A 23,475-nucleotide genomic window follows, 5' to 3' on the forward strand; every position below is an offset into this window, starting at 1 on the left:
TCTCTAGTATGTCCATCGATCGCGTCATGTCGCTCTTTCCAGTTCTGAGCGCACAGTGAGCATGTAAAGATGCCTAGATAGTAGTCTCTCCCGCCAAGTATGAGTGCTTGTGAGAGATTTCGCCTGATTTTATGCAGCCTGCACAACGTACCTGTCATGCATTTTCTTCTTCAAGACAATTCTCGGCCACACACTACAGGGGCAATGAGGCTGTTCCTGCACCGTTTTTGATGGGAAAAGTTGATAACCCACAATACACCGCAGATTCTCTCCTATGCTCACATGATTCGCTGGCTATGAAGAAAACATTGTTGCACAAACAACAAGCTGCAGGTCAGCGTAGAGAATTGGCAGAAAGCATCGGCGGCTGCCTTCTATGGCGTGGATGTTGGAAAGTTGGTACGACGCTACGACAAATGTCTCAGTCTGAGTGCCGACTATGTAGAGAATTAGCTGGAGGGTGTAGCTAACTGTTGCAAATACAACAGTTTTGACATTCACTGTGGTTTCTATTTCACCACCAATCGGACCTTACTTTCCGAACAGCCCCTGTAATACCCAATAATAGATGTCCATGCACTTTTAATCAGATAGTGTATGTACAACTTACAAATACGAAACAATGCAGCTGTCTACTGGTTGAAGGGAACGACGACCACCATGTTTATAACCGCACAGGTACAAAGCCACATACTGCAAACAAATAAAAAACCTGTAACGCTCCAGGTAGAAACGTTTTCTTTATTCACCACTAAAATGTTAAAATGTAGAAGACCATATAATAATCTTAAACTGTAGCTGAGTGATAGGAGGACAGAAAGAAGAAAGAAAAAAATCCCTTTTATGAATAGTTTTGGAAAAAAGTCTGTGGCATGCATACTTCAAACAACATCCGAGCTGCCATACACTATACATAGCATTCCGGGAAATGCAATACTAATGTGGATGCAGTATACACGGGCAACCATCACCATGCAACAAAATGAACTTGCACGTAATCCACTTCTGGATGTCTCCTAATAAGGAGCAACTAAGATTTGTTTGTAAAAGAGTCAGTCTTTCTATTGCATCCATTCTGGACTGACCTGTTTACGGTTGTCCCAGGCAAGGTGGCCTGAATTTATCGTTGATTAATATGCACACTTTTAGGAAAATTAGTTTTACGAGGCACAGTGTCTGTAATGTTATCTCAGAAAATATTAAGTTTTTAAATCAGTGATCAATGGTATATTTCACTGAGTATTGATATAAAACTGTGCTAATTTACCTTCAATAATTATAAATCGTGTGCAGTTCTTAAATTTCTGTGTGAAGCCATAACAATCATTTACTGCTTGGAATTGCTAGTTTTGATTCAAATGTTTAGTTAACGGAGCCAAAGCGGCAGAATATTTAACTGCAGTCAGATTCCGACTTAGGGCCGCTGTTACGATTTCATACTGGACAAAGTAAATATCCCAGAGGATTGTTAATTTGGCTCATTACACAGTGTTTCACATGAGCCAAATTGTAAGAACTAACTTTTTTCCTGAAATGTTTCACTCGTGCTTGGAGGTATCACATCACATTTTTCTTTATTTAAAGAATCATTAAAATATGTAGAGAAATCGTAAAAAGAGGTTAGTTTCAGCATTCTAGGATACTGTTTGCATGTCGTTATCATGTATCTTCCAAAAAACAACGTATGACTACTGTAAATCTTCTATCACGACAAGATTTGTATCACTTGATTCTCTTTGTCATGCATTTGTTGGTAGTATATTATAAGTCTCTCTCATGTAAAGGCATTCTTTAATAATTACTTAGTTAACTGTGTAGGGGTATTTTATTTGTAGGCATATTTGAAGCACATATTTTTATATATCCTGAACACGCAAAGTAAGTTATTATTTCGCAGAAGGCCGATTTCAACAGGGATTGCGAAGGTCATTGCTCAATGACGAAACAATTCGAGCTTCGTATTGGCTCTTTCGTTTAACATTTTTGTCAGAGAAAGAACCTATGTTCGTAAAGACAGAGTCCAATAATTTAATTTTCTTTCTTTTCTTACACTTTCGTGGTGTGGGAACTGTATCGAAATTTCATAGTGAAAAAAGTCAATGAGCAATGACGGAAACCATCCAAAACAGACTGGGCAGGTCATCCAGTGAGGGAAGACCGTAATAAATGTAATGAGAACCAGTCGCATAGTTGCTGGAATGTTCCTTCATGTCGCGACAAAACGTGTGTACCCGAAACTTTCGAATGATTCGTATCTTTAAGTCTCACATCTCTGGAGGATTTTTTCTTTGATGTAACTGTAATTTTTCCTCCTATCTATGTACTTATGTAGTTATGTAGTTCTCAATTCGTTAGAGCAATCAATCATTCATAATAGGAAACACAGTCATAACTCAGTCACTCAAAATGATTCAGAAATATTACTTGTTAGAATGAAATCAGGCGATGATTCTTCTTCTCTGCAGGTTCGTGCTTTGCGGCAATCTGCTAATCTGTACAAATAAAATGCCTCGTATTTTTGGGAGCGTTGTATAATCAGTCGGGAAACCTCAGATCAAGCGGATATTTGGCTTTGATGAAATTTAACCTTCCGAAGAAGTAATGGAGCTCTTGGATTATTAAATGCAGGTTCGTATCCAGTCTTTCGGAAGTTCCCTTCTGATTAACAACTACGCAATATATCGATGAATATCATTAATTCTCAAATTTCAAATAATGTAAATTGTTACACACCTTTTGTATGAAGGAGCAATATATATATATATTTCCCTTTTAATCGTACACTTTCGTATCAGTTATCTTTTGTCATAAATCTCAATATTCAGATAACAATTCTTCAAACAATGCTCAGGCTATTCGGCACGAAGACAATCTCGGAAGCTTTTTTTCTAACAACCACCAGAGAGAGTACTACAAAGAATAATTATGCGCTCATGGCATAGCTATTGTATGAAACTACTTTGCGCTTGGATTCTGGGAGTACGAAGATAGAAAATTAGTTAACGTCATTCAAGGGTAGAATTGTATCAGAATAATTCATCGAATATAATGAGATATTACATAACTTATACTAACTTGAAGACAAATTTCAACTGGCCAACGTTTTTCCATGATTCTTGCTGCAACATATTTATTGTTTGTAATTACAGTTGTGTTCTTTTTGTTCTATTTACCTCAATCAACAGCGAACATATAACAAGAATAATTGAGAAACAACTATTACTGGAAACCTAATGAAGAAGATGTTAGAAAATATGAAAATGAAATAAAATTTTAAAAGGGGAGAGAATTTACATTGTGAGAATCGAAGGTAAGAGCATTTTTGTTGAGATGCTTGTATTTTGTTGTCATGGACCTTAAGGTATTAGCAGATAACCAATGACCTACGCTAAAAAAAAAATTATTACAGATTTAAAAAAGTGTCCATTTGAAGATTGCATTGTATTTAAGAATTCATAAGATGGCCGCAATAATTGGTACGAAGTAAAAATGATCGATTCCATTCTTTAAATTTACATTTTAAAGTATATGCTTGGCAGATAAATGGTTGAAATATGGGGGTTTATAAAATAAAAATAATAATTATATCTTTGTGTTTTGGTTAAATTTGGGAAGGTTGCAAAAATATCATCTGCAAATAACACTGAAGACGAATTTCACATTGGTGATGACAAAATGGCCAATCCTACCATGAAAGATGTAGATACCCATTCTATTGAAACTGGCCCAGAACCCCAATTGCAAGTCTCTACTAGTACTTCTCAAATGGGTATATGATCAAATCCAGTGATTGAATTATCTGAAAAAATATGGCTACAATGGCTACCAATTTCAAATTATTGGGAGAAGAAACTGTTAGAACAAGAACAAAATGCAAAAGTCGATGCTAATTTCAAATATTTGGCTAAAAAACAATTTGCAATAGCAGAAGCAAAATTTAAGGAATGGGATGCGTGAGTGGAAGAAGGAGATAAACGGTACTCTAGCAAATTTTTCTACCAAAATTACAGACTTAAAAGAAGCATATCAAAATATACTAGAAATAATCAAGCAATTATCGTCTGATGTCCAGTTGTTTAAGACACCACAGACTAAAAGTGAATGGAATGTACAGGAATTAAATACTAAAATAAATAATCTAACTATTAACTGTGCTGGTGTAATCCGTCACCTGCTCTCCAAGCCCCTTTGAGAAGATCGATAGCACTGGAGCAAGAAGGCCTATATGGAGAGAGGCCAAAGACAAACTCGCAAGAAACGTGCAGCCAACAACCTTTCGGCCTCCGCGGACCGGTGGGCCGCCGAGCGGCCTCAGGCGCTGCAGTCATGGACTGTGCGGCTCGTCCCGGCGGAGGTTCGAGTCCTCCCTCGGCCATGGGTGTGTGTTTGCCCTTAGGATAATTAAGGTTAAGCAGTGTGTAAGCTCAGGGACTGATGACCTTAGCAGTTAAGTCCCATAAGATTTCACACACATTTTAACATTTTTGAACCGGTGGGCCACTCAGTCAGTCCCAGTCAGTCACTCAGTAAGTCAACGAGTTGCGTCATTAGACGCAGGCCAGTGCGAGTCGCAGTCGCAGTTAGCTCAGCCTCTAGCTCAGAGTCAGTCAGTATCTATACGACCAGGGTAGTGTACATTGTGGGACTTGTATTTCACCAGCATTGAGGCTAACGTGGATTATTATGGAAGAGCTTGTACCACAACACCTGGACTATCTTAAGTTGCTTCCTGTTTATCTTAATAAAGAACCATGTTAATACACGTGTGCAGTTGTGTTATAGAAAGAGGATACTGGGCACCAAACAACATCCTCTTCCTTGCTTCCCATGGTACAAGCCCACAGCGACAATGAGACGACACAAAATTAACTGTGGTCAAGAGCTACAGGGAATATTTAATACTCATGCAAAGAAATTTACCGACAGTTTTATGAAGTGGTTTAACCAGAAAGACGAGGAGATTCCAGAAAGAGTAGACACTGAATTACACTACTGGCCATTAAAATTTCAACACTACGAAGATGACGTGCTACAGACGCGAAATTTAACCGACAGGAAGAACATGCTGTGATATGCAAATGATTTGCTTTTCACAGCATTCACACAAGGTTGGCGCCGGTGGCGACACCTACAACATGCTGACATGAGGAAGGTTTCCAACCGATTTCTCATACACAAACAGCAGTTGACCGGCGTTGCCTGGTGAAACGTTGTTGTGATGCCTCGTGTACGGAGGAGAAATGCGTACCATCACGTTTCCGACTTTGATAAAGGTCGGATGGTAGCCTATCGCGATTGCCGTTTATCGCATCCCGAAATTCCTGCTCGCGTTGGTCGAGATCCTATGACTGTTAGCAGAATGTGGAATCGGTGGGTTCAGGAGGGTAATACGGAACGTCGTGCTGGATCCCAACCGCCTCATATCACTAGCAGTCGAGATCACAGGCATCTTATCCACATGGCTGTAACGGATCGTGCAGCCACGCCTCGATCCCTGAGTCAACAGATGGGGACGTTTGCAAGACAACAACCATCTGCACGAACAATTCGACGACGTTAGCAGCAGCATTTACTATCAGCTCGGAGACCATGGCTGCGGTTACCCTTGACGCTGCATCACAGACAGGAGCGCCTGCGATGGTGTACTCAACGACGAACCTGGGTGCACGAATGGCAAAACGTGATTTTGTCGGATGAATCCACGTTCTGTTTACAGCATCATGATGGTCGCATCCGTGTTTGGCGACATCGCGATGAAAGCACGTTGGAAGCGTGTATTCGTCATCGCTATACTGGAGTATCACCCGGCGTGATGGTATGGGGTGCCATTGGTTACACGTCTAGGTCACCTCTTGTTCGCATTGACGGCACTTTGAACAGTGGACGTTACATTTCAGATGTGGTACGACCCGTGGCTCTTCCCTTCATTCGATCTCTGCGAAACCCTCCATTTCAGCAGGATAATGCACATTGGAACAATAGAAACAAAATGTTCAAACTTACCTACGTTCTGTATTTTAATTTAAAAAACCTCCCTTTTACCAACTGTTCGTCTAAAATTGTGAGCCATATGTTTGTGAGTATTACAGCGCCATCTATCACAAAGCGAGAAAAGTGGTCCAACTAAAACATTCATATTTCTTTACGTACTACACGAATATGTAATAAAAATGAGGTTCATATTAAAAAAAACGCATTTTATTATCCGTGTGACCTATGGCAGCGCCATCTAGCGGGCCAACCATAGCGCCATCTGGTTTCGCCCTTCAAGCCAGACAAGTTTCGTTCTTTGTAGTTTTTTCGTTTGACGCTTATTTCGTGAGATATTTGACCCAGTCACGATCAGTGGACCACCCTGTATAATAACTCCTACCTGCTTCAACAAACCTTTCAATGTAGTAATTGGAAGTAGAGAGCTCTGGGAGAAAAAATTTCAACACCGTACTGAGGACATAGTCTGGTTCACTGACAGTTCGAAAACAGACCAAGGTGATGGGCTGGGGTATACGGAGTGCAGTCTCTCTAGGGAAGATGGCCACTGTGTTTCAAACAGAAATATCTGCTATCAGGGTGTGCGTGGTGGAGAATTTGCGGAGTTGCTACAGAGTTCGTAGCATTTTCATTTTTTCAGACAACCAAGCAGTCATGAAAGCTTTGGCAGCCTCTGAAAGAAGACCAATGATCATGGCAGAATGCCACAAAGTATTTGTGGAGCAAGGGGAAAGCAATAGGGTAAACCTATTGTGGGTCCCTGGCCACTCAGGGATTAGTGGTAATAAGTAAGCCGTTATGTTGGCCAGGATAGGATCAATGACACCATTTATTGGACCAGAACCAGTCCTGACAATCACCAACGCAATGATCAAGATAAAACTACGAGACTGAACAAGGGGACAGCATGCAGAATATTGGGCTAAGGTTTAAAGGCAAAAACATGGCAAGTTATTGATGCTGAAGCCATGTTCTAAGAGATGTCTCTGAATCCTGGGCTTGAAGAGAAATGAAACTCATGGTTGGACTATTGACAGGCCACGGTAATTTAAAAAAAAAACACCTGTATAAGACGGGGATAATTGTAGAAGACCCCAAATGTAGCATGTGTGGTGTGGGCGAGGAAACCGCGTCACATTTGATCCTCGAATACCAGGCACTGGAGAGTAAAAGACACAGAATATTCGGATCAACCAGACATGAAGAAATTGTGTCTAGCAAAGCACTGGTAAAGGCGCTCGTTGCACTGTTCAAGGGCATTGGTTGGCTTTACTAGAGACGCAGGGAACAATGCCGCACAATAAACTCTTTTTCGGTGCGGGCTTGACCAATGTTGTTTTTGCTTCCCTGATAAGAATCAAATCAAATCAAGTCTTAGCAGGGCTAACGGTGACAGTAATAACAATAATAGTGATAAATGTTGCTGTGTTTTCATCTGTAGAGTCATTATTATTTTATTTTCAGACAATACAGAAATAAAATTGTAGGCAGTGAATACGGCGTGTTGTAGAATGATAGGTAATAAGCTGTAATGTTGAATAAAACATAAATCTAGTATATAAATATGAATATTTGTTCGTTCGACTTCTATCTGCTCCTTTACTATTCATCTGATTACAGTGAAGCTTGGACGACTTTTTGTGTACATCCCCGTGAGAGTTTCTTTAGAGTGAGAACCACATAACTTTCATAGGGTTGAGGGTGAAAAGGGGCTCAGCAACGACTGGCGCAAATTTAATCAAATTTTGTATATACATGATTAATTATTTATATACAAATATTGTGACGGTAATATACAACAATCGCCGCTACTGATGGCGGTTGGAAGATGTGGCATGTTACAATATTCGATAACGACCGTTATGAGCGCAAACTCCATAGTTTTCTGGATAGTTATAAATCAGAAACTACCCGCGGTCATTCAGATAGTGATTTGCTTAAGAATAGGGCATTGCCAAAAGACGCTTGGGTGTCTGGTAAAACGAGATGGGCCTCCCCATGGAGGAGATACAGAGAGACAAGAACTGTCGATGACATGTCTCGCTCAGGCCGCTCAAAGGCTACTACTGCAGTGGATGACCGCTACCTACGGATTATGGCTCGGAGGAACCCTGACAGCAAGGCCACGATGTTGAACAATGCTTTTTGTGCAGCCACAGGACGTCGTGTTACGACTCAAACTGTGCGCAATACGCTGTATGATGCGCAACTTCACTCCTGACGTCCATGGCGAGATCCATCTTTGCAACCATGACACCATGCAGCGCGGTACAGATGGGCCCAACAACATGCCGAATGGACCGATCAGAATTGGCATCACGTTCTCTTCACCGATGAATGTCGCGTATGCCTTCAACCAGACAATCGTCGGAACCGTGTTTGGAGGCAACCATATCATGCTGAACGCCTTAGACACACTGTCCAGTGAGTGTAGCAAGGTGGAGGTTCCCTGCTGTTTTGGGGTGGCATTATGTGGGGTCGACGAACGCCGCTGGTGGTCATGGAAGGCACCGTAACGGCTGTACGATATGTGAATGCCATCCTCCGACCGATAGTGCAACCATGTCGGCAGCATATTGAGGAGGCATTTGTCTCCATGGACGACAGTTCGCGCCCCCATTGTGCACATCGTGTGAATGACTTCCTTCAGGATAACGACATCGCTCGACTAGAGTGGCCAGCATATTCTCCAGACATGAACTCTATCGAACATAGATGGGATAGATTGAAAAGGACTAAATGAATTTTATCCATAGTGGATGCTGTCGAACTCCGTGACTGTTCCTTTATGGGGTTGTAGAAAAATATCCGCTGCCAGTCACAATAATTATTGTGATTGGTAGCGGATATTTTTCTACAACCCCTTGAAAAGCACTGTTTATGGACGACATGAGCCACCAAGCACTCTGAGGGATCCACGCCGAATCGCCGTGGACAAATCTGGACCAACAGCGCCTTGACGAACTTGTGGATAGTATGCCACGGCGAATGTAGGCTTGCTTCAATGCGAGAGGACATGCTACTGGGTATTAGAAGTACCGGTGTGTACAGCAACCTCAAGGTCTCGCTGTATGGTGGTACAACATGCAATGTGTGGTTTTCATGTGCAATAAAAAGGGCGGAAATGATGTTTATGTTGATCTCTAATCCAATTTTCTGTTCATATTCCGGAACTCTAGGAACCAATGCGATGCAAAACTTTTTTTGATGTGTGTATATTCTCCTCTTGTTCATTAGAAAATTCATCATCAGTTTCGCTGCCTGTACTTTCCTGTATATCAGATGATTTGTCATTTTCCTTCAAATCATCTACCATATTCTCTGTACTGCAGTGCTCACTTTGTTGTTTCCTGTTAAGATATTCTTCTAAGCCACCGTTAATAATGCATATTTTAATTTCATTAGTCTTATTAGCTTCAGCTATATCACCCTTATCATCACTTCTAACTTCCGATATCTTGTGGTCATTATGTACAAAGCGCATGATTAGCGGATTCAAACTATAGCTGGCTATTGTGCAAATGCTAGCCACTTCAGAGGCAGGATCTAGCTTCCTGTACTCTGCGATTCTGGTTCATTTTCTACTCTTACTTCTTACTTGTTGTTCCGATTTTCTATATTTTGAACGATTCTACGACCGGTATAATCCAAACGAACACACAAAATCTTCCTGGAGAATAAACATAAGAACAGAGTATAAGAATTAAGAACTGGTATAAGAATGAAATACAAAAATATGAGAATTTATGAAGATTGTTATCCCCGAAATACCATATACATACATATTATATAATAAATATGTAACAGGATTGTGGGATTCAGCTCTAATTTTACAATTGATATAACGTCCTTGTATCCCCTAACTTGACAAGAAACAGTCTTGTAGTAAACTTCTATGGAAATGAGTAGATAAGTGAAAATATACCGGGTGATCAAAAAGTCAGTATAAATTTGAAATCTGAATAAATCACGGAATAATGTAGATAGAGGTACAAATTGACACACATGCTTCGAATGACATGGAGTTTTATTAGAACCAAAAAAATACAAACACTCAAAAAATGTCCGACAGATGGCGCTTCATCTGATCAGAATAGCAATAATTAGCATAACAAAGTAAGATAAAGCAAAGATGATGCTCTTTACAGGAAATGCTCAATATGTCCACCATCATCCTCAACAATAGCTGTAGCCGAGGAATAATGTTGTGAACAGCACTGAACCATCACCAAACGACGCGCGCAAAAGATCTTTCACACGTCTAGCAATATGGGGTGTTTTTTTTTGTTCTAATAAAACCCCATGTCATTCCAAGCATGTGTGTCAATTTTTATCTCTCTATCTACATTATTCCGTGGTTTATTAAGTTTTCAAATTTATACTGACTTTTTGATCACCCGGTAAAATAAAGTAAAGAAAACAACAATCGGGTTTCGGTCATGGGACTCATAAATGAGAGGCCGTGACGCTAGCCCCTGTGCTACCAACTGGGCCGAGCCCACAGGCTGCGTAAAGGCATCTAAATGACGTCGAAAACTTTTTAGAAACACGTGTTGGATTATATTGACTCCTCTTGCACCGAGTAAAGTTCCCGCTAAATCGGGTTGTGGCACCTGCCGTATTCTGCTCGCTAGGGCAGCTAAGGTATCCGTTCTCTACGGGGGCCCAGCATTCAGCTGACAACACTAAGAATGGAAGGAGTTTCCTCTGCTGGGACAACGGTAGATGCTTCACGCGCAGAGTGCCGTTTTTCCTCTGAACGTTCATTGCTGTAGATAACTGATGTTGAGCATGTGTGAGTTCATATAATAGATAATGGGAGAGAAAGAGTATAATTTTAACAATTTATATTTAACGTTTTGATTATGCTTTACAAAAATGTAAATGCCGTGCGGCTAGGGCCTACCGTCGGGTAGTCCGGTCGCCGGGTGCAAGTCTTTCGATTTGACGCCACTTCGGCGACTGCGCGTCGATGGGGATGAAATGATGATGATTAGGGCAACACAACACCCAGTCCCTGAGCGGAGAAAATCTCCGACCCAGCCGAGAATCGAATCCGGGCCCTTAGGATTGACATTCTGTAGCGCTGACCACTTTTTTTTTCTTTTTTTCCCTTTTTTCGGTATTGTTCTTTGCGTTTGGTCTGGGCGGACGTCACAAGACATCCGTTCAAGTTGATCGTTGATTCTTTTACTCAGTTTTTTTATTACAGAGGACGAGCAGCCCTCTGACCGAACAGGCTGAGCTACCGTGCCGGCACCAGTCAGTTACCGGGGGCAGGCATGCTTTATAGGATTTAATCTCATTCGTTATCATCTACTTCAGGTAAGGTGCTAATAGCCTTTAACCACATACACAAACACTTATGCCCCGCAAGCCTCTTCATCTCCCAGTACCTACTGCAACCTACATCCTTCTGAATCTGTTTAGTGTATTCATCTCTTGGTCTCCCTCTACGATTTTTACCCTCCACATTGCCCTCCAGTACCAAATTGGTGATCTCTTGATGCCTCAGAATATGCCCTACCAACCGATCCATTCTTCTAGTCAAGTTCTGCCACAAATTTCTCTTCTCTCCAATTCTATTCAATACCTCCTCATTAGTTATGTGATCTACCCATCTAATCTTCAGCATTCTTCTCTAGCACCACATTTCGAAAGCTTCTATTATCTTCTTCTCCAAACTATTTATCGTTCATGTTTCACTTCCATACATGGCTACACTCCATACAAATACTTTCAGAAACGACTTCCTCTCACTTAAATCTATACTCGATGTTAACAAATTTCTCTTCCTCAGAAAAACTTTCCTTGCCATTGCCAGTCTACATTTTATATCCTGTCTACTTCGACCATAATCAGTTATTTTGCTTCCCAAATAACAAAACTCCTTTACTACTTTAAGTGTCTCATTTCCTAATCTAATTCCCTCAGCATCACCCGACTTAATTCGCCTACATTCCATTATCCTCGTTTTGCTTTTGTTGATGTTCATCTTATATCCTCCCTTCAAGACACTGTCCATTCCGTCCAACTGCTCTTCCAAGTCCTTTGCTGTATCTGATAGAATTACAATGTCACTGGCGAACCCCAAAGTTTTTATTTCTTCTCCATGGATTTTAATACCTACCCCGAATTTTTCTTTTGTTTCCTTTACTGCTTGCAGAATATACAGATTGAATAACATCGGAGAGAGGCTACAACCCCGTCTCACTCCCTCCCAACCACTGCTTCCCTTTCGCGCCCTTCTGGTTTCTGTACAAATTGTAAATAGCCTTGAAAGAGAGTATTCCGGTCAACATTGTCAAAAGCTTTCTCCAAGTCTACAAATGCTAGAAACGTAGGTTTGCGTTTCCTTAATCTTTCTTCTAAGATAAATCGTAGGATCAGTATTGCCTTACGTGTTCCACTATTTCTACGGAGTCCAAACTGATCTTCCCCGAGTACGGCTTCTACCAGTTGAAATGTCCTCATTGAACAATTATACACGACTGTCCTTAAACTGAAACACAGTATTTTTTTTTAGCGCAACGCAATCTGACTTTAAAAATTCCCTACAAAAGAATGGCCCTGACTAACATTAAACTATACCTTTCACAAATCACTTACCTCACAAAAATCTTCGCTGCTCAAGCTACTGCAATACAGCGAGCGCCACTACTGCCAGCTAAATAAAAGATTCAAACTATGGAAGGCACTAACTACTGATAGGGATAGTTAGCAAATGAAAGATATTAATAGAGAACAAACAATGTATTTACCTTGATATCATCATATATAAATATAGCAGTTCATGACAAATTACAAATCTCCGCCATCTCTCTCCCCACATCCACCACTGCTGGCGGCTCACCTCCAACTGCGCAACGCTACGCGCTGTTCACAGCCAGCTGCCTAACACTACAATGGCGAGTATTACAACAATGCAAAGCAGCCACAGACTGCACACAGCACAGCCAGTGATTTTCATACAGAGGTGGCGTTACCAATAAAAAAACCTAAACAGCCTACTTACATAGCCCCCATGCTCCCCAAAAAAATTTTTACAAATTGGATTGGGCAGTGGCCAATACAGATTTGAAAAAAATTTTTCATAATTGCAATAACAAAGATATCAAATGCACACACTTATTGATACAATGTTGGTCAAAAGCTAAAAATTTCTCACAGTCCATAAAGACAGTCCAGATTGTTCATCACAGTAAAAATGCAGAGTTTTTCTCAAAGTCTGAGCAGTAAAAGAAAATGCACACAGAAGTAGTGGATTTCCATGCAGTCTTGAAGAAGTAGTGTTGTCCTTCCAACGGAAAGACTGTGCTGACTCGACATGCAGACAGGTAATGGGCCACAACATAGCAAACCCACAGCAGAGTCATTCGACGTTTTGAAGAATATTGGTAGGTAGGTCATCACAGAACAGGCCCACTGTAGTCCTGGTAGAGATTACGGTATTGGTGGGCCACCAGAGGTGCAGACCCACTGCAGGCCTTGTAGAAATAATGGCATGGTGGGTCATCAAAGATACAGACCCACTGTAGTCCTTGTAGAGATGATGGTATTGGTGGGTCATCAAAGATGCAGACCCACTGTAGTCCTTGTAGAGATGGCCAGCAGCCATCTGTTGCGATCTGTTGCGACTGTGCAGGTGCACAATCACCATCGAAGAGTCTTGCGAATAATATAGCAAGTCCATAACCACCACTTGTGCACTCACAAAGTTTCTGGAATTGTCCTTAGATCCAGCAATGCTGTTATCCAGTCCCTTGCTGAATCATTAACACACGTGCAAACACTATCAGTCCCTACTTCTCACATATTGTCCATGTACTATGACCAACAGAAACGTGTGCAGTGAAATGTAACTAACAAGTTAATAATATCATGAACTGGTGACAATTACAATTTTATAACATAAGAATACAATAACAAAGGTACAAAATACATCATTAAAAACATAACAATACAGATAACATTTGTAGTACCGGCTTTACAACAGAATAGAAATAAACATATACATCAGTGGAATTATGACATAAGTACATACATAAAAGATCACAATAACTTTTGAAACATCAACTTCACACATGAGCATTAAACAGAACAGAATTAATAATGTCTAACATCTTTACAAAGTAAATAACATAGTATCAGAAAAATTCTACAATGTAACTCATATCCACTAAACACATAAAGACAGGAAAAACACAAATATACAAGAGTACACAAACACATAGCAGAATAACAAAAGAGGAAAGGGCAGGGTTTGTTTTCAGTGTAACATTTGGTACTGCAGTCCAACCTAAAACTTCATTCCATAGATCTTTCGTCTTATTTCAAAATTTGTTTCCACCAAAAAAAATCCTATCAAAGCATGCTTTCTGTATTTATATGTTCACATATTTCTTACCTCATTATTTATTTCCAAGAAAATCCTACGTAAACCTGTTGTCCCTAAACCCTACTTTTTTGCTCATATCCTCTTTCAAAATACTTTTTTTTGGCCAAACCATTTTCTTATAGCTTCTCAATGCATTTCTTCCAATTCATCACATCTCGTTCTCTCATATAGCCTACCCCATCTTAAGCTAATTTAAATCTACTGAGCTCAGATGCTAAACTAAGGGATGAGGCAATGCAGCAGCACAAAACAATTAACACAAGCAGCAATGACAAAAAATACAGATTGGGAAAGCTAGCAGCAGCAAATGTAATAACTTATATCAAAACATGACATAGCTCAAGCAAAAAAAGAATATTACACTAAAAATGGCCATGTCTAATACCTATGTCACATCTTAACACTAGAGTGATGCATCACAATTTATTCTACAAAAGAAATTACCAAGTACTTGAAAAGAAAATTATGAATGCAGTTCCTGTGAAGGTAAATGTCGCTTTGTGCTCCCTCATTTTTTTGAAAAAAATTATTATATACTCGATCTGTAGACAGAAAATATTTATATTAGTACATCTACAAAATTTTATTTTAACCAATGCTGCAGTGCAGCTAGAAACTAGATATCAAATGAAATAAGCAACTATGTACAAAGCAAAGCGTAAGAACATCGTTCAATAGTCACGTGGCATTTCATAAGTAGTAAAAAAATCTCTCATCTAGAAAGACAGTAGTCATAGTCAGGTGTGTAGACAAACTATTTCTTGTCATTTCATTAGGCTTTTCAGTAAATATCAGAAAGTACGATATGTTTCCAAGTAATTACCGTGTCGGATTTGCGATGCTTTCTCTAAAGGAATGACAATGGCCAGGATAATGGCCTCCCTTTTTTTTTTTTTTTTCCTGTGCTCTGAAAGGCACGCGCCAATGGCCCTCTCTCCAGGCGTCCGACACAGCTGGGTGCCCACGACGCATTACGTGCAGGTGGTCACTTAACTTTCTTACGGAAATATTTACGACAGCAGTTTCCGCTACAGTGACAGTCTAACATAAAAATATTTCACAGGTCAAGAATTAGCGTTGCAAATCTGTAGAAACAAAATCCTATAAATATAAGTGTCCAAAAAAAATATTCGTCAGCATTGTGATACAGTCATGCATTTACGCACATTTCATAACTCTTAAAGTATGATTCTTGGTTTCCAACATCCTGTTTCACAAGTCAAGAGTCCCTACCCACTATTCATCACTCCTTACCTTATTACACATATACGTATCCATCGACACTTGTCAATATTTCGTCATTATAAATATGAAGCATAATCTAATAACTCATATAGCCTCAGCCTATTAATCATAAACATACCTCAGCAGCATAATACACATCGTCGTCGTAAAAATAACATCATAACACCTCAGTCAAATCTCAAAATCGTCGTAGCTTTCTGCAATAATTTCAAAACCTAAAAAAAATTCTCTGCTCATTTCAATAGTGCCATCTACCTCAAATGTACTTTAAAATCATGCTCCCTTACCAAATACATCATTCAAAGCTCTCATAGTATCACAATGATTCCGAAAAAATACGAAGAGTTCACACAGTACAGACAAAATACAATTTCGTAAGTGTGAAGTTATCCAACGGTGTAATTACGTAAACATCTGTCACTGATATAGTAAAATAAATGTTTGTCTCTCTCAGTTAAATGATCAGATAGCTGTGTAATTTACATGTTAGAGAAATATGGTACCGATGTGTAAAGTTGTATAAGCAAATACCATATTAGCTAGAGCTCCTTGTGCTTGCCAAACACATGGTACACAAAGTAGGCGTGTACCCCCCCGAGGATTAATGTAATTAACCCTCAGGTGTTACAGATTACAGCAATGGAATGAAATGTATCACGGAAAACTTTCTTTGTAATTCAAAAATCTTTAAAAATAAATGTTTTAAGTACAAAATTAATCACTCAAATACGTGTACTGTAGCGCTAAATGTGCGTCTTGTTGCAACATAATCTGTGTGGAAGTGTCGTAGTTATCGTCCTCCGAAAGCTAAGTTCTGCAGAAGTCAATGTACTTACCTCATAATACACAAAAGTGAAATGCTTTGCGTATAAATGTCTTAGTTATTACGCTTATTGCCGTGATGAGGAAAGTACTGTGCTGTAACGTATTATCGTGCTGCGGAAAAGGCAGTCTCATTGTAGCTATACCACAAAAGTTATTACTAAAACATGTTTTACTTTCCAGAAGAATTCAGAGAAACTGTGCAGATATAAGACAGAAACACTGCAAAAGCAACATTGTAAATTGTCACTCATTAGTAGCGTCGTGATAAAATCGTGTAGCTGTCACATAAACTAACCACTGTGTCGTCTGGTATCTCACAGAAAGTACATTAAACCCAGAATGTATTTTCAAGTAAACCAAAATGTTGCATTAAAATCTCATTAGCAGTACTGGTAAATGTTCTAAGTATGTAAGCCTTATAGTCGTTCCATAATCGTGCAACTAACAAGCAAGAATGTACACACACAATAACACTGTGACGTCTGTTCACTATAACAATGCATTCGTCATTTCTGTTTCAATAAGTTCTCTTGGTTCTTGACTGGATATTTAACTTCAAACATTGTTGTATGTTAACAGATTCTAAGTCTGACAATGCATATTAGTAATGTGAAGCGAAAAATTTTATGGCAAAGACTAAGTTAAAAAGCAGATTATCTTTCAATAAATGGTTTTACATGTGAAATGTGGTGTAAACCTTTACTCTTCCTAGTACGCAGAGTTTCAACTTCAACGCAATTATCATGTGGTATACCTCGGATTCTGTAAGGTCCACTGTAAACTAGAAAGAATTTGTGACTCAAGTGTTTCTTCTTATGTGACAATGAATGAGCTTTAATGAGAACTTTCTGACCAATATACATTTTCTTTGCATTTGCTTTACCGTGTAGTTTTCTCCTTTTGTCTGCTGCAGATTTTATATTTTTAAGAGCCAAATCAATTATGTCTTTGTGTCGAAGTTTACGTGTATTCGGGAAAGGTACAAGCTCTCTGATTCTGTTCGGTGGTTCTTCATTCTTCAGTACAAGAGTAGGTGGTAAAGCAGTGGAATCATGAGGCATTTCATTCAGCACGTTTTGAAATAAGTGTAAATATCTGTCCCAATGCTGATGCTTCCTGTGACAATAAAGTCTGCAAAGCTTATTGATTTCTTTCATAATCCGTTCAGACGGGTTACAATGTGGTGAGTACAATGAAATAAAAACAGGTTTGATTTTATGATTCCGAAGCATGCGTGACCAAACAGCTGATCTGAATTGAGGTCCGTTATCTGAAATGACTTTGCTAACGTGTCCAACTTCACGTAAGAAATTTTTAACAAAGGCGTTGGATACAGATCGTCCAGTGGCTTTACGTAACGGAGTGAAAGAAACAAATTTTGAAGTAAGTTCAACAGCGACTAGAACGTACGAAAATCCATTAGATGTTCTGACAAGCGGTCCCAAGAGATCAACAGCAGCAAATTCTTTTAATTTAGAAGGAATGATAGGAAACAACGGAGCACGATGTGAGACAGTAGATGGTTTCGCCTTTTGACAAAGTTTACAAATAGACAAGACTCTTCGAATTCGCTTTTCCATATTGTTAAAATAACAAGTCGTTCGAAGAATATGATAACATTTTCGTGGGCCAAAATGTGCGTAGCTGAAATGAATGTACCAAATGAGCCTATTAACAAAATCGTCTGGAATGCAAAGTACCCATAGCTTGTCATCAACAGTGCAGCGTTTGAAGAGTATGTTGTTTCTAACCAGGTAATAATGCCGAATCTGTGTGTGTGTCTTTTCATGCCATTTGCTCTTGATGTCTTTCCAAATCGGATCTTTATCATGTTCATGAGCAATGTCCTTTAAAGATGTGGTGGTGAAGTTTTCAAAGGCGACTTTCTGAATGTAAAGAATACTGAAATTTTTCTCAATGTTGCCTTCTGTGTTACTTTTCTCAAGCCCAGCCGGTGCGCGTGACAGTGCGTCCGCAACAATGTTCTCCTTGCCGGGAATGTAGACTATTGTGAAGCGGAATTCTTGCAGAAACAATGCCCAACGTTTTAACCTGCCATGATTTAATTTTGAAGACATAAGAAATTGTAATGCACGATGATCACTGTATACTTTTACGTGCTTACCAGAAAGAAAGAAACGGAATTTGTTAAATGCCCAAACGATAGGTAAAGCTTCTAATTCAGTAACGGAATAATTTTTTTCAGATTTTGTTAGCTCTCGGCTAGCAAAAGCAATGGTTTTCTGAACGGTAGTGTCATTTTCTATGGCTTCTTGAAATAAATGGGCACCAAGACCGACTTTAGAAGAATCCGTGCTAAGGCAGAAATCTTGTGACAGATCTGGATGAGCTAAGATTGGCGCGTGAAGTAACGCTTCTTTCAAAGAATTGAATTCCAATTGTGCTTGTTCGTCCCAGTTCCAATTAGTATTTTTTCCAGTGAGAGAACAAAGTTTTGGTGTAACAAGAATTTGCATATTCAGAAAACGACGGTAAAAATTTACGAGACCTAGAAAACGGCGGACTTGTCTTTTTGTGGATGGAACTGGAATGGCTCTGATTGCTTCTAACTTTTCAGGATCCGGCTGAATGCCTTCAGAAGAAATAACATGTCCCAAAAACTTCACCTCTGTCCTACCGAATTCAGACTTTTCCAAGTTAACTGTAATTCCAGATTCTGCAAAAATACGTAACAAACTGTTGAGGATGCGATTATGTAGTTCCCATGAAGCTTCTGCTATTAGAATATCGTCCACATATAAGATGATGTGACGTTTTAAGAACTCAGGTAATATGGAATTTAGCCCGCGAATGAATGCTGCTGAAGAAATGTTCAAACCGAAGGGAAGTTTCCGAAACTGATAACAAACGCCGAAACAAAGGAAAGCTGTGTATTTTCTACATTCTGGATGGAGTTCGATCTGATAAAAGCTGGATCTGAGATCAATGGAAGACAACACTTTCACACCATTAAAATTTTGAAGAAGTTCTTCTAACGTTTGCGGCCTGTCTGTTTCAGGAATAATGATCGTATTGATTTGTCTCGAATCTAAGACAAGCCTGATCGATCCATTTTTCTTCTCAACAACATGTAATGGATTGTTGTATGAGCTTACTGCAGGCTCAATAATGCCCTCATTAAGCATAGACTGTATTTCTGTTCTAACACGGTCCCTATAATGCGCCGGAATTACGTATGGTCTAACACAAAATTTAGTATGCTCACGAACACGAAATTGGTATTGAAATCCCTTGATTGTTCCTGTTTTATGAGTAAAAACTGTGGAATGTGCTTGTAAAATCTCAAAAAGGTCCTGCCTATCAGTGTCATTACAATTCTCAATTGTTTGAATTTTATTCTGAATTAACTCATTAGTATCAAATGCGCCGTCGATATCACCCCTGTCAGTACTTGCAGAGTGATTGTTAGTGTCAAGTTCCGTAGAAAATTCCGAACTGTTGTCTAACAGAAGGTAAAGCCGATTAATTTCCTCGTCATGGTTTGAGAGCCAATCTTCAAATTTCAAAGCTACTGACTTACCTTCTTTTTCTAAACTTATTTCAGCATCGTGAAAGTTTAAGATTGCTTTGTATTCGTTCAAAAAGTCTACTCCCAATATAATTTCCGTCGACAATAATGGAACAATGAGAAAGTTCATAGAGAAGCTGTGGCTTTGACAAAAGAATTCTAAATTGGTTTGTTGGCGTACATCTACACTTTTTCCAAAGATTGCACCTTGTAATTTAATCTTACGTAACGGAAGTGTGGGGAAATCATTCGATTTGTTGCATTTGCTAAAGGCTGTTTCACTGATTACTGAAATGGGACTGCCAGAGTCAAGTACTGCCGTAAATTTTACGTCATTTACAGTAATGTGAATCACAGAATATGCAATGTTGTTATGTTTTACGTCGTGTTCCTGGAGTAAGATGTCCCTAATGTCTTCCATTTTTACGTAATTACTAGCTACGGCAGCTGCGTCGTTAGTGTCATAAGAACGTTTTGTGGCTGCCAGCGGTGTGAGTCATTGCCTATTGTCTCTTTGTTGGTGCGCATCGTTATTGGGATTTGGAGACCTAACTTCTACAAATTCACCTTGCCGAGAGGGCCCAGCTCTGTTCCGCCAGTTCTGATGAAATTCACGTCTGTCGTTACGAACATATCGTCTGTCGTCATGTCGGTAGATTCCATAGTTTCTTTCTTGTCTGTCACATGGTGGAGAATTTCTCCCTGAATCGTAACTGCGTGCTGGTCCGTTGCGTCTAAAGTTATTCTGTCTCCCTTGATAGTATTTATTTTGGTTCCCATATTGTCTGTTTCTCTTATTGTCTCTGCGATAGTCATTACCACGGAGAGGTGATCTTTCCCTGTAGTTATTACTACTCTGCCAACGGTTGTCATACGGGTGGTGTCTGTTTTGGTCACGATTTGTGTTGTGAGAATAGACCAGTCGTGTCCGGTTATTGTTTCTGTCGTCACGGAATTGTGACGGATGTGACCTGTAATTGTTGTGTCATTGTTTTCGCGTTCCGCGATTATCAGTGTCAATTTCTAGTTCTTGTAACAGTCCCTGAAAAGCTTCAATGTCGTCTTTGCAACGTCCTGCTAAAATAATATGCCATAAATGTTCAGGTAATTTGATTAAGCAAATGCGGATGAGTTCTGAGGGGCTGTATGGGTTTGACAGGTACTGATTCTTGTGCAACATGTCTTCAAAATATTTCACAAGACTGGAGAATTCAGATTGTTCGAAATGTTTCATCATTATGATACCATGTTTTACTCGGTCTTGTGTGGCTTGAGACCAATATGCTGAGAGGAAGGCACGGTAAAATTCTCCTTCACTGTGGCAATCGTGAATGACCGATCGCATTCTTACAGCTGGTTCATTCTCTAAGTAGCCACACATAAATTCTAATCTGTGCTCCAATGACCAGTTGGGAGGAAAACAATGAGAGAATTGATGGAGCCATGCTTGTGGATGAATGTCGTTGCCAGAATTCTTAAATGTTTTGAATTTACGTGTAGTAATGAACAGCTTATAGTCAAAATCATCATGTCGGCGAGTCGCATATCGGTCATTGTTACGTCGTGTCGGCTGTTCAATCTCAAAATTCGGTGCACATTGCCAATTTCTTTCATAATTTCCGAAATGCCCTGTGTTATTATTTTGCGGCTTTTCCGTATTTCTAAGTCCCTCTTCCCGTGTTGGAGCGCGAGTGTCCTCTGAAATACGTAATTCTTGTATTACCTGTGTCAGCTGACCTTGTACTTACCGGATTTCTCTTTGGTGTTGTGTATTGATTTGATTTTGATTCTGTTTGAATTTTTTAATTTGTTCATACTCTTCTGTGTCAGTGAAGGCTACAGGTCTTGTGTCATTCAGATCATCATCTACCTTTGTAGATAAGTTAGTAACCTGATCCGAAAGTTTGGCTACTTTCTCCGATAGTGAACACATTTCCTCAGTGTGTTTTTCTGAACCAAGTTTCAGAGTGTCCATTTGTGTTGAAATCGAATCTACTGTGTCCTTTAAGTTTTCCTGAGTTTTTGCAAGTTGCTTAACCGAATCGGTAGATGCAACTGAGTCAATTTTAGCCCACAAGGTCTCATGATTTTCATGAACAATGGTTTGCAGTTCTTTTATGGCTGCTTCGTGATTCTGTAATGCATTTTCATGCCGCGAAAAAATAGGTTGAAAATGCTCACAAATTTGTGTTTTTACGTCATTACAGACTTTTTGACATTTCGATTCAATGTTATGTAACTCAGTAGTTAAATCTTCACGTGTTTGTTCAAGTGTGGTGTCTAACTTTTGAAGATGTTGTTCCATTGTGTAACTGTTGCTGTGTTTGTCTCTGGTGTTGTTCCATTGTGTCTAACTTTTTAAGATTTTGTTCCACTGTGTCTAACTTTTGAAGCTTTTGCTGTGTTTGTCCCATTTGTTGTATTAATTGTAATAACAATGCATTGGTGTCTGAAACATGTTCCTCAGTGCTTTTCGGCAGTGAATTTACACCGGAAACATTCACATTTTGACAAGCAGAAAATGTGTCTTGACTTATTTGAGAAAACGGTGAGGATCCAAAACCTGAATCTACAGTATTTGCGAGATTGTTTCCTGTCATTTCGGATTCCTGAGGCGAGCTGTTGCCGACCGATCGATCGATAATGCTTCCCTCTTCACTAATTGTTTCACTGTCCACGCCATTGTTTGACGCCCGCTCCATTTCCCTGTGCACAGTTACCAAATTACTACTTTGAACATTAGTAAATTCATTACTCGGCGGCGCTGATAAGCTACGCTCGTCGTCACTATTATTTCTCAGTTTAGTTTGGAGCCTAGTGTTACGTTTTTCACACGCCATAATTGTCACAATATTTCACACGATAACACAGAAAAGCACAATTTGAAGTGCAAAAATAGGAGAACACATTAACATAGCACTGAAAATAATATCTAGTTAATTGCAAGCGTAGCTGCGAAATACTTGGTGCAAATCTATATGCATGCCACAACTGTTTTACTGTACAACAATGAAAGACTGCAACTACAAAGGAGATTTTCTCTACAATTACGAGCTAGCAATAAACAAAAGCTACACTAAATACACAAACTACAAGAAAAAATCAGAAGATTCCAGTGAGGTATCCTAGGCTAAGGGTCGACATATGAAACTTCCCCTTTAAACAATTATACACGACTGTCCTTACACTGAAACACAGTATTTTTTTTTAGCGCAACGCAATCTGACTTTAAAAATTCCCTACAAAAGAATGGCCCTGACTAACATTAAACTATACCTTTCACAAATCACTTACCTCACAAAAATCTTCGCTGCTCAAGCTACTGCAATACAGCGAGCGCCACTACTGCCAGCTAAATAAAAGATTCAAACTATGGAAGGCACTAACTACTGATAGGGATAGTTAGCAAATGAAAGATATTAATAGAGAACAAACAATGTATTTACCTTGATATCATCATATATAAATATAGCAGTTCATGACAAAT

Source organism: Schistocerca piceifrons, chromosome 7, assembly GCF_021461385.2.
Source record: "Schistocerca piceifrons isolate TAMUIC-IGC-003096 chromosome 7, iqSchPice1.1, whole genome shotgun sequence".
Taxonomy (NCBI): domain Eukaryota; kingdom Metazoa; phylum Arthropoda; class Insecta; order Orthoptera; family Acrididae; genus Schistocerca; species Schistocerca piceifrons.